Genomic DNA, 9,485 nt, shown 5'->3' on the forward strand with positions numbered 1-9,485 from the left:
GCACCACCCAGCCATTTGGAATGTCCATTTTCTTGGACATTACAAAAAATTGTGTAAACAAGTCTCATTAGAGGCTTCCATCCTTTGAATCCCTAATCACCCCCACTCTTATTAAACTGATGTATAAACCTTAATCCCTAGCTATTTGGGGTAGTTACTCACTCCTGAATGCTCTCCTGTACATAAAAACTTTGTTACCTTTCAGACCTAAATTGGTAGAGGAAAAATTTTCCTGCCAACACAGGACACCACCCCTTTACCTGCTGATCTGCTCAAGCAGGAGGCTAGAGGCAAAGGCATAGCTTAACCTGGAGCCGACACTAAAATCCTGCTACTTGGTGCTTAAATTCACAATGGAGGCCCCGAGGGACACCCTTCCAGAAACCTCTCTGCCATCCTATTCTCTTCCCTCTTCCCACCAGGTGGTCCTAGGCCATCTTGCCCTTCCCCCTCTCCAGCGCTTTGGGGATCCAGGTGACCATCATCAACTGGCCACCCAACAGATGCTTCCCTAAGACCAACTGTCCCAGCTCTGTTCTCCTCCCCCATCCCACCTCTTTCTTTCCCCAGTGACCTATCAATCTGCTCTGGCAAGCTCACGCTTTGGTCTCTGGTCCCTCTGGAGTAATATTGTGATGGAAATGAGAGAGAGGATGCAAGAGGGAGCCACAAAGATTTACAGCTTCCAGAGGGCTTCCATTAAAATCCCTGACAACGGGTTATTTATGAGAGGGTTGGCCATAGTGGGAGCTAATAGGGCAGAGCCTGGCACTGCTGTCCTTTCAGGGGTAATGACAGGAACAAACACAGGGTGAACAGTAGAGCTGCCCCCACTGTAGAGCAAAGCAGGGTTCAACCCCCTTAGGCATCCCCTCCAGGGCCAGAGAGTGACAGCCAGTAAATCTGAGAGCATCAGTGATTTGTAGCAGACAAACCAGAAACAGGAAAACCCACATGACAAACACTGGGGTTTTCTGAGCCTAGGTGTGAAGGTTAAAGCAGTGTGTTAGAGGATCCTTGAAGTCCTCAAAAAATGTAAACTATGTCCCCTCCTCTGAGCTCCAACTAAGAAGCCAGAGTGTGTGAAAAAATACAGGTCTGAAGCTGTTGTTTTCACTGTCTTTTTGTTCCTAAGGTACCCACCTGACTAAATAAATAAAAGACAATAAAAGAACCCTCAGAAGTTTATTTACAGTTGACACACACACTGTTTCCCAGTTTGAGACACTTCTTTTAAGTAATTAATGAAAAAAGATAGACCATCCTGCTTTTGGTCCCCGACCCAAGACCCAGCCTAGAAGCCCTTTCTTCTTGTGCCAATCAAAAGAAAGTACTGGTATATGTACCAGGGATGAAGTAGGAAACAGAAATGATGCAGCGTATTAGGAAATATTATAGAGGTATGTCCAATCACAGAATCGGAAGTCTTGTTAAATCAGAAGAGATCTTAAAGACCCCCCCCCCCGGTATTGCTCTTTTTGCAGATGAGGAAAAGTGAGGCCTGGAAGAATATGATGCCTTGGCCAAGGCCTTGCAGGGTTTCATAGAGAACTGCTCCTTCCTTCACACACTTCTCAGTACTGTTATTGGTGAAACAGAAACAGAAATTGCTGTCCAGCACCTCTTCTGATGTCTCCTGTTTTGGTATGTATCTGATAGGGCTCAGAGAGGCCCAGGGAATAGGGCTGCTTGCCCAGGAGCAATGGAGCTTCCAGCTTCTGTTTGTATTTTGTCCTTTTTCATCTTCCCTCTGTCTTCTGGGGGAAACAGCTTTCCCTGAAAGGAGCTATTATTCATGATTGTTTTTATGGCACCCTTTTTTTTTTTTGGTACAGATGCTTTTAGAAACAAATTCCATAGAAAGTGGCCCTGACTGCAGGGGAAATAACAGGCACATTACTTGAACACTTTATGTGTGCAGGGCAGCCTGCTTGGTGCCACCAGATGCACGCATTTATAAGTACACTAAAGTGAAGTGAAGTCACTCAGTCGTGTCCAACTCCATGGACTGTAGCCTGCCAGGCTCCTCCATCCATGGAATTTTCCAGGCAAGGATTCTGGAGTGGGTTGCCATTTCCTTCTTCAGGGGATATTCCCGACCCAGGGATCAAACCCGGGTCTCCCGCACTGAAGGCACTACGTGTAGCAAAACGATCCTCTGTAGTCAAAGTTGCCTTTTTATTTTCTTTCAAATTGTTTGGAACACTCATTTCCCACTAATACTTCTTTTATAGACTCCATACTATGTACCCATGTATGTGTGTGAAATGAGTATATAGTATGGAGTCCTCTCACCTACACTTTGGTATCATTTTATATGGTAAAAATAGTAATGAGGGACTTCCCTGGTGGTCCAGTGGTTAAGAATCCACCTTGCAATTGCAGGGGACACAAGTTCCATCCCTGGTCAAGGAAGTAAGATCCTACATACCACAGAGCAACTAAGCCTCTGTGCCACAACTAGAGAACCCACATGCTGCAACTACTGAAGCTCACGTGCTCTGGACCCCTTGCAACACGGTTACTGAGCCTGCTCACCACAACTAGAGTCCATACACTGCAATGAAAGAGTCCACAAGAGGCTACGAAGATCCAGGATACAGTAAATAAGACCTGACAAAGCCAAATAAATAAACATTTATTTATTTATTAAAAAAATAGTAATGATAGTCAAATTTAAGAATTTCAGAAGGAGTTAAGCAAGTACAGAATGTTTGCTTTTTAAAAGTTGTTTAGGGAATCCCCTGGTAGTCCAGTGGTTAGGACACCATGCTTCCACTGCAGGGGTGCTGGGTTCAATCCTTGGTTGAGAAACTAAGATCCTGTATGCTGTACAGCATGGTCAAATAATAACAATAATAAATAAAGGTTGAATAACTTAAATATTCAATGGTTAGAGAATGGGGAAGAAAGCTGTAGTAGAATCACTTATGTAACAACAACCAAAAAACTCCCAATCATTATGAAGTTTTACAGCAGTATACAAAAGTTTTTTCCCTGACAATAGTAAGTGACAAAAAATTTATAAAGACTGTGACTACAATTATGTCAAATATGTATTTTATGCATTAAAAATGTAAAATATTAAGAAAATGTTCACCAGAAAAGGTAAAACCATGATTCACACAGGTATAAAAGTGAATTTGAACTCATGTTAAAGATTTTATTTAGCTCATTCAGTGAAGATAGATGGTTCTCCTAGTTCAAAAAAAGCAGCACAATTTGTCCGATAAAAAGAATTGCCAGTGCAAATAATCAATAACCAAACTATGATAGGAATAGAAAAGAGTTATATTTGAGCCAACCAGGAGACAGATAACTCTGAGAAAATTCTCAGATAACTCTGAGGAACTTCTCTGGAGAAACACAGTTTTATATCTTGTCAGATCAAAAAAAACTTCAAACAAATCAGGGATACACTCCTTCAAGGTTTCAAAAAAAAAAACAAAACCCGAATATCAGCATGCACACAGCAAATCAGTATGACCTTGGCACTTGGGAAGGGAATCTTCTCATCAAAGGATTACCAGCATTGGTGTTCCAGGGACTTTACTTTTAACATGGATATTCTTTATCCATGTTAAGGTCAAGGTCCCCTTTTCTTTGATGAGTAAAATAGATATATAATGTATATTTGATAGGCCACAAACAGGCTGTTTTAGTTAGCATAAAATTCAAGTTAAATCATCTATAAGCCAGAATGACTTCCCCATACCTATATATGTGAAAATTTCTTCCATTATTTCCCCCTTTCGATCATAAATCTTTTGGTAGAAAACACTGATGATCAGAATATTTGTCTCTCAATTCCAGAGTGGTTGCTGCCTATTCTGGGTCCATCGTTTCCTTTGATGCTTGACCTCATTTTTTTTTGTTTGTTTGTTTATATATGTATAGATATTTCCCTAGTTATCCTCAGTGGGGAGAAACTAAACAAACATAGTGAATAGCATAGAGGTAAATGCTAATGGGGAAACATTTTATAGACTACCCAGTTTATCAGTTATATCAAATTGTCACACAAACATTGTACACGTGCTTTTAGCAGTGCTGTGCTTAGTCGCTCTGGAGAAGGCAATGGCACCCCACTCCATACTCTTGCCTGGAAGTCGCTCAGTCGTGTCCGACTCTTTGCGACCTCATGGACTGTAGCCCACCAGGCTCCTCTAGGAAAAGAATAATAATACATACTATGACAATAAATCAGATAATTGTCTATGAAGCAAAGTGGAAAAATGGACTATTCCTGGGGGGAGCCAACTAGACAGATCATTTAAAAAGTCAGTTTTTCTTGCATCTTATAACCATTTTGCCTTTGAGGAAATTTTTTTCTAAGTATGTCTCAACTTCTCCAGAGATATGAGTATAAGTGCAACAAGTGGTATGAACAATAACACAAATACCTCCTTGGTTAGCCAGTAGAAAATCTAAAGCAACTCTGTTATCTAATACTGCTTGGGCTAAGGAGTTTAGGGATGCCTTTTGTGCTGCAGTGTTTTTGCAGTCTCTGGCTATTTGATCAATGGTGGCTGATAGATGTCTGATTATGTGGAGATCTGCACTAGGAATTAAGATTGCCAGATTTTGCACATAGTATCTTGGTATCTGCTAATGTGGATCTCTTGACTCTGTAATGGAAAGAGAAAGGAAGTTCATCTGTTTCCTTGAGCATAGAAAATGGGATAACATAATGTTCCAATAAGCAAAAACCTCCTGTCTGCCAGCTATTGACATTTGTGTGCTCATCCTTGGGAAAATGGATCAATCCCAATATCACACATGAAACAAAACCTGGAGGGGCCCAAGTGATCCTTCCCAGAGTGCTCTCATTAATAGCCTCATTAATTGGAGGTTTTGTTAGGGTATTAAACCATGGGTCATTTCTCTTGTAGGCTTTCTAAAAGCCATCAATATGGTACTTGACATAAGGGGGTTGTGGGCATAATTATTTTTTCTCTTTAAGACTTTTGTTTATTAAGTAAGGGATGGAGTGAAGGGGTTCTAGGGTAAGTTGTATCCAGTCTCAATGGATTGAGGATGGTATCAGACAAAGGATGCACACGTTAATATGTTGAAGGATTTGAACCTGAAAGGTTAGGCCAGAGGGAGGTAGCTCTAGGGAAGTGGTAATGTTAGGAACATCTTAAAAGTTGGTGACAGGAATTATGAAGGTCTTGAATAGATCTTGTATTGACTGGGGAATTTGATGACATATCCAACAATTGGTTAGATTGCCAGAGTATAGTAGCTATACTCTGTGACAATTTTACTAAAGAATTTTCTTTCCACCTTGAATATTGAAGCAAAAGTAAATATAAAAGTATAAAAGAAGTAAAAAAAAAGTATAAAAGAAGTAAAGTAATAATTTTCCATTTTGATAGAAGAACAAACATTTGGTAAACAGTACAATTGAATTAGTAGGATGAGTCTTACAGGCCTGATTCGGATTCTTGAATCAGCAGTCTACCACCAGTGTTGTCTTATTCTCATCCTAGGTGTCATTTGAGGTCAGCGATTCTTTCTATTGACCAGTCCAATGCAAAGGCACTTCTTAAGTGAGAAATAGGAATTTAAGAATAAGTTATCTTCAGTTTCATTGTGCATGAGCTACTTAAGTATGCCTGATAAGGGTCCTTCCATATAAGTTGGAAGTCATTCCATATAAATGATGTCTTCTCCAGTATGCATAATCCCCTGGTTGTATAGGACATGGAGCATCTGATCTTCATCCAAAAATAGATTACTACAATCAGCTTCAGAAATGATCTTCAAATATCCTTTTAATAACTTAATTAAACTAATTTTAAAGAAGGAGGGGAGACTTCCCTGGTGGTCTAGTGGTTAAGAATCCACCTTGCAATGCAGGGGGTGCAGATGCTATACCTGGTCAGGGAACTAAGATCCTGCAATGACACATCCGAGATCCTGTGTGTGGCAACTAAGACCCAACCCAGCCAAATAAGTAAATAATTTAATTAAACTTTATAATAATGTAACATAGCAACAAAGAGATTATCTTAGATGTAGGAATTATATACAAAAACTCAATATCCACAAAGGTATATTATTGAAACATAAATTTTCTTTCTAAATTATCCTCATTTGTGCCAAATATAGGGCTTCCTTGATGGCTCGGCAGTAAAGAGTCCACTTGCAATGCAGGAGACACAGGAGACTCGTGTTCAGTTCCTGGGTTGGGAAGATCCCCTGGGAGGAGAAAATGGCAACCCACTCTAATATTCTTGCCTGGGACATCCCATGGACAGAGGCACCTGGCGGGATACCATCCATGGGGTGACAAAGAGTCAGACACTACTGAGTGATTGATCACACAGCATACCAAATAGAGTCAAATTAAGATTAATTTGTTTGCAAAATAAGTCTGGTTTCAATAAACTTGGCCTGATTATTTACATAAGTGTAACTGATCATATGAGATGCTTATGCTCAGTTGTGTCCAACTCTTTGCAATCCCATGGACTAGTCCGTCAGTCTCCTCTGTCCATGGCATTTTCCAGGCAAGAATACTGGAGTGGAGTGCCATTTCCTTCTCCAGGGAATTGATCATATAGGCTGTTCTAAATTTGGCTTTGTGGGAACTTTTTAAAGACCTCTCAAGGCCAGGAAAGTCATAACAAGCACTTGGCCAGCAGATTCTACCTGCAGTACTTACAAGTCTAAGTAGATTCTCCTTTCTGGGGGTCCAAAATATCTTGAAGTTCTTGCATCTTCCAGGAAGTGGCCTTTATTATGTGGCCTTGGAAAGACTGCTGAGAACCTAGGAGTTTCTAAATTCTGGAGGGATCAGGTAAAAAGAAAAGTGCTTTAATTCTGCTTCAATTCGGTTCAGTTCAGTTCAGTCGCTCAGTCATGTCTGTCTCTCTGCGACCCTGTGGACTGCAGCACACCAGGCTTCCCTGTCCATCACCAACTCCCAGAGCTTGCTCAAACTTATGTCCGTCAAGTCAGTGATGCCATCCAACCATCTCATCCTCTGTCGTCCCCTTCTCCTCCTGCCTTCAATCTTTCCCAGAATCAGGGTCTTTACCAATGAGTCAGTTCTTTGCATCAGGTGGCCAAAGTATTGGAGCTTCAGCTTCAGCATCAGTTCTTCCAATGAATATTCAGGACTGACTTCCTTTAGGATGGTCTGGTTTGATCTCCTTGCAGTCCAAGGGACTCTCAAGAGTCTTCTCCAACATCACAGTTAAAAAGCACCAATTCTTCAGTGCTAAGCCTTCTTTATGGTTCAACTCTCACATCCATACATGAATTCTGCTTATAAAGGTATAATTTACCAAATTGCTATAAGCCATAATTAGTTTAAGGAGAAAAGTTCCCTTATATCTGGAAAACAAAGATTAGAAGTCAGCAGTATTTCAGACAAAAAGTCACAAAAATCATAATCATATTTACCAATTAGTCAAATCCCATGTAGCTGATTTTTGTCCTGCTTGAGTTTAGTTTTTCCTTTAGTTTTGTTGAACGTGCCTGGTGATTGAGGATGATAGTGACAGTAATAATTTTAAGAAGTTTGTGAGGTGTTTTTTTTAAGACTTCTATGTTGGAAATTCTCTGGCAGTCCAGTGGTTAGGGCTCTTTGCTTCCACTACAAGGGGCATGGATTAGATCCCTGGTCAGGGAACGGAGATCTTGCAAGCTGTGCGACACAGTCAAAAATAAATAAATAGAATAAAAAAGAAGACAACTATGATTTTCCCAGTGAAGTAGGTGCCTTGATCACTGGATAAAGCATACTCCACATGGAAAATACATTTTCTAACAGTTTCTTTGTCACTATGAGGACGTCAGCCTTGCAGCAAGGGAAGAGTTTAACCCATCAAGCAAAAATGGGGCTTGCCAGGGAACCAGGAAGAGTCAGGCAGCTGTATCGGGTTTCCCCTGGCCTCAACTGTTTAATTTATAGCTATTGTTTACCTATATTAATTTCTCTGATTTGGGAGCAGACTGTTATCATGTTCCAAGGACATCAGGATGGCAAAAGTTCAACAATGAAGGGTTCATTTTTATGAAGGCAGAATGGACTTTATCTATAGTGCCATAACCTTTACAGATTCTGTTGTCTTCGCCTTTGTGTGAAAGTCATTTCCCTAATACTTGGGTTTAGTCCCTTTAGTGCAAGCCTTAGTTTTGATGACAAATGGCATTTGAAAAAGCTTTTGATTTAACTGTCAAATCTGAATGAGCTCCTTGCTGGGTAGAGTATTCTCGGTTGCAGTTTCTTCTCTTTCATCACTTTAAATGTATCATGCCATTCCCTTCTGGTTTGTAGAGTTTCTGCTGAGAAATCAGCTGATAAACTCATGGGAGTTCCCTTGTATGTTATTTGTCATTTTTCCCTTGTTGCTTTTAATATTTTATCTTTGTCTTTGATTTTTGTCAGTTTGATTACATGTGTCTCAGCGTGGTCCTCCTTGGGTTTATCCTGCTGGGACTCTGTACTTCCTGAACTTGGTTGACTACTTCCTTTCCTATGTTAGGGACGTTTTCAGCTATTATCTCTTCAAATATTTTCTCAGGTCTTAACCTCTCTCTTCTCCTTCTAGGATCCCTGTAATGCAAATGTTGGCGTGTCCCAGAGGTCTCTTAGGTTGTCTTCATTTTTTTTCATTCTTTTTTCTATATTCTGTCTGGCAGCAGTGATTTCCACCATTCTCTCTTCCAGGTTACCTTTCCAATCTTCTGCCTTATTCTGCCATTGATTCCTTCTAGTGTATTGTTCATCTCCATATGTTTGTTTTTTAGTTCTTCTAGGTCTTTGGCAAACATTTCTTGCATCTTCTCCATTCTTTTTCTGAGATCCTAGATCATCTTCACTATCATTATTCTGAATTCTTTTTCTGGCAGGTTGCCTATTTCCACTTCATTTAGTTGTTTTTTGGATTTTATCTTGTCCCTTCATCTGGGACCTAACCTTCTGCTTTTTCATTCTGATTAACTTTCTGTGTTGTGGTTTTTGTTCTAGTTGCTGTGGGATTGTGGTTCTTTTTGCTTCTTTTGTCTGCCCTCTGATGGAGGAGGCTAAGAGGCTTGTGTAAGCTTCCTGATGGGAGGGACTGGCGGAGGGGAAAACTGAGTCTTGCTCTTATCTGCTGATGGGTGGAGTTGTGCTCCCTCACTGTTACTTGTTTTGCCTTAGGTGACCCAGCCCTGGGGTCTAACAGGCTCTGTGGTAGAGTTAATGGAGACCTCCAAGAGGACTTAGACCAAGGGGCACCTTCCAGGACTACTGCTCCAGTGCCCCCATCCCCATGGAGACTCAATGCCAACCCACACCTCCACAGAAGACCCTCCAACACCGGGAAGTATATCTGGTTCAGTCTCCTGTGGGGTCACTGCTCATTTCTCCTGGGTCTTGGTGAGCTCAAGATTTTGTCTGTGCCTTCCAAAAGTGAAGTCTGTTTCCCTTAGTCCTGTGGAAGTCCTGTAATTAAATCCTGCTGTCCTTCAAAGTCAGATTCCCT

General features: G+C 40.8%; 1 protein-coding gene across 11 annotated transcripts in view; it reads left to right on the forward strand.

Moving 5' to 3' along the window:
• Positions 1 to 9,485, forward strand: part of CALCOCO2 (calcium binding and coiled-coil domain 2) — a 40,722-nt gene that overhangs the window by 1,382 nt on the left and 29,855 nt on the right. For all 11 annotated transcript variants that reach the window (XR_014080179.1, XM_081582478.1, XM_081582489.1 and 8 more), the window contains one exon: positions 1,485 to 1,644. The gene's annotated coding sequence lies outside the window, so the exon portion shown is untranslated. The remainder of the gene's footprint in view (positions 1 to 1,484; positions 1,645 to 9,485) is intronic.

Source organism: Giraffa tippelskirchi, chromosome 3 (assembly GCF_054371585.1).
Source record: "Giraffa tippelskirchi isolate mGirTip1 chromosome 3, T2T-mGirTip1v1.2.pri, whole genome shotgun sequence".
NCBI classification, from domain to species: domain Eukaryota; kingdom Metazoa; phylum Chordata; class Mammalia; order Artiodactyla; family Giraffidae; genus Giraffa; species Giraffa tippelskirchi.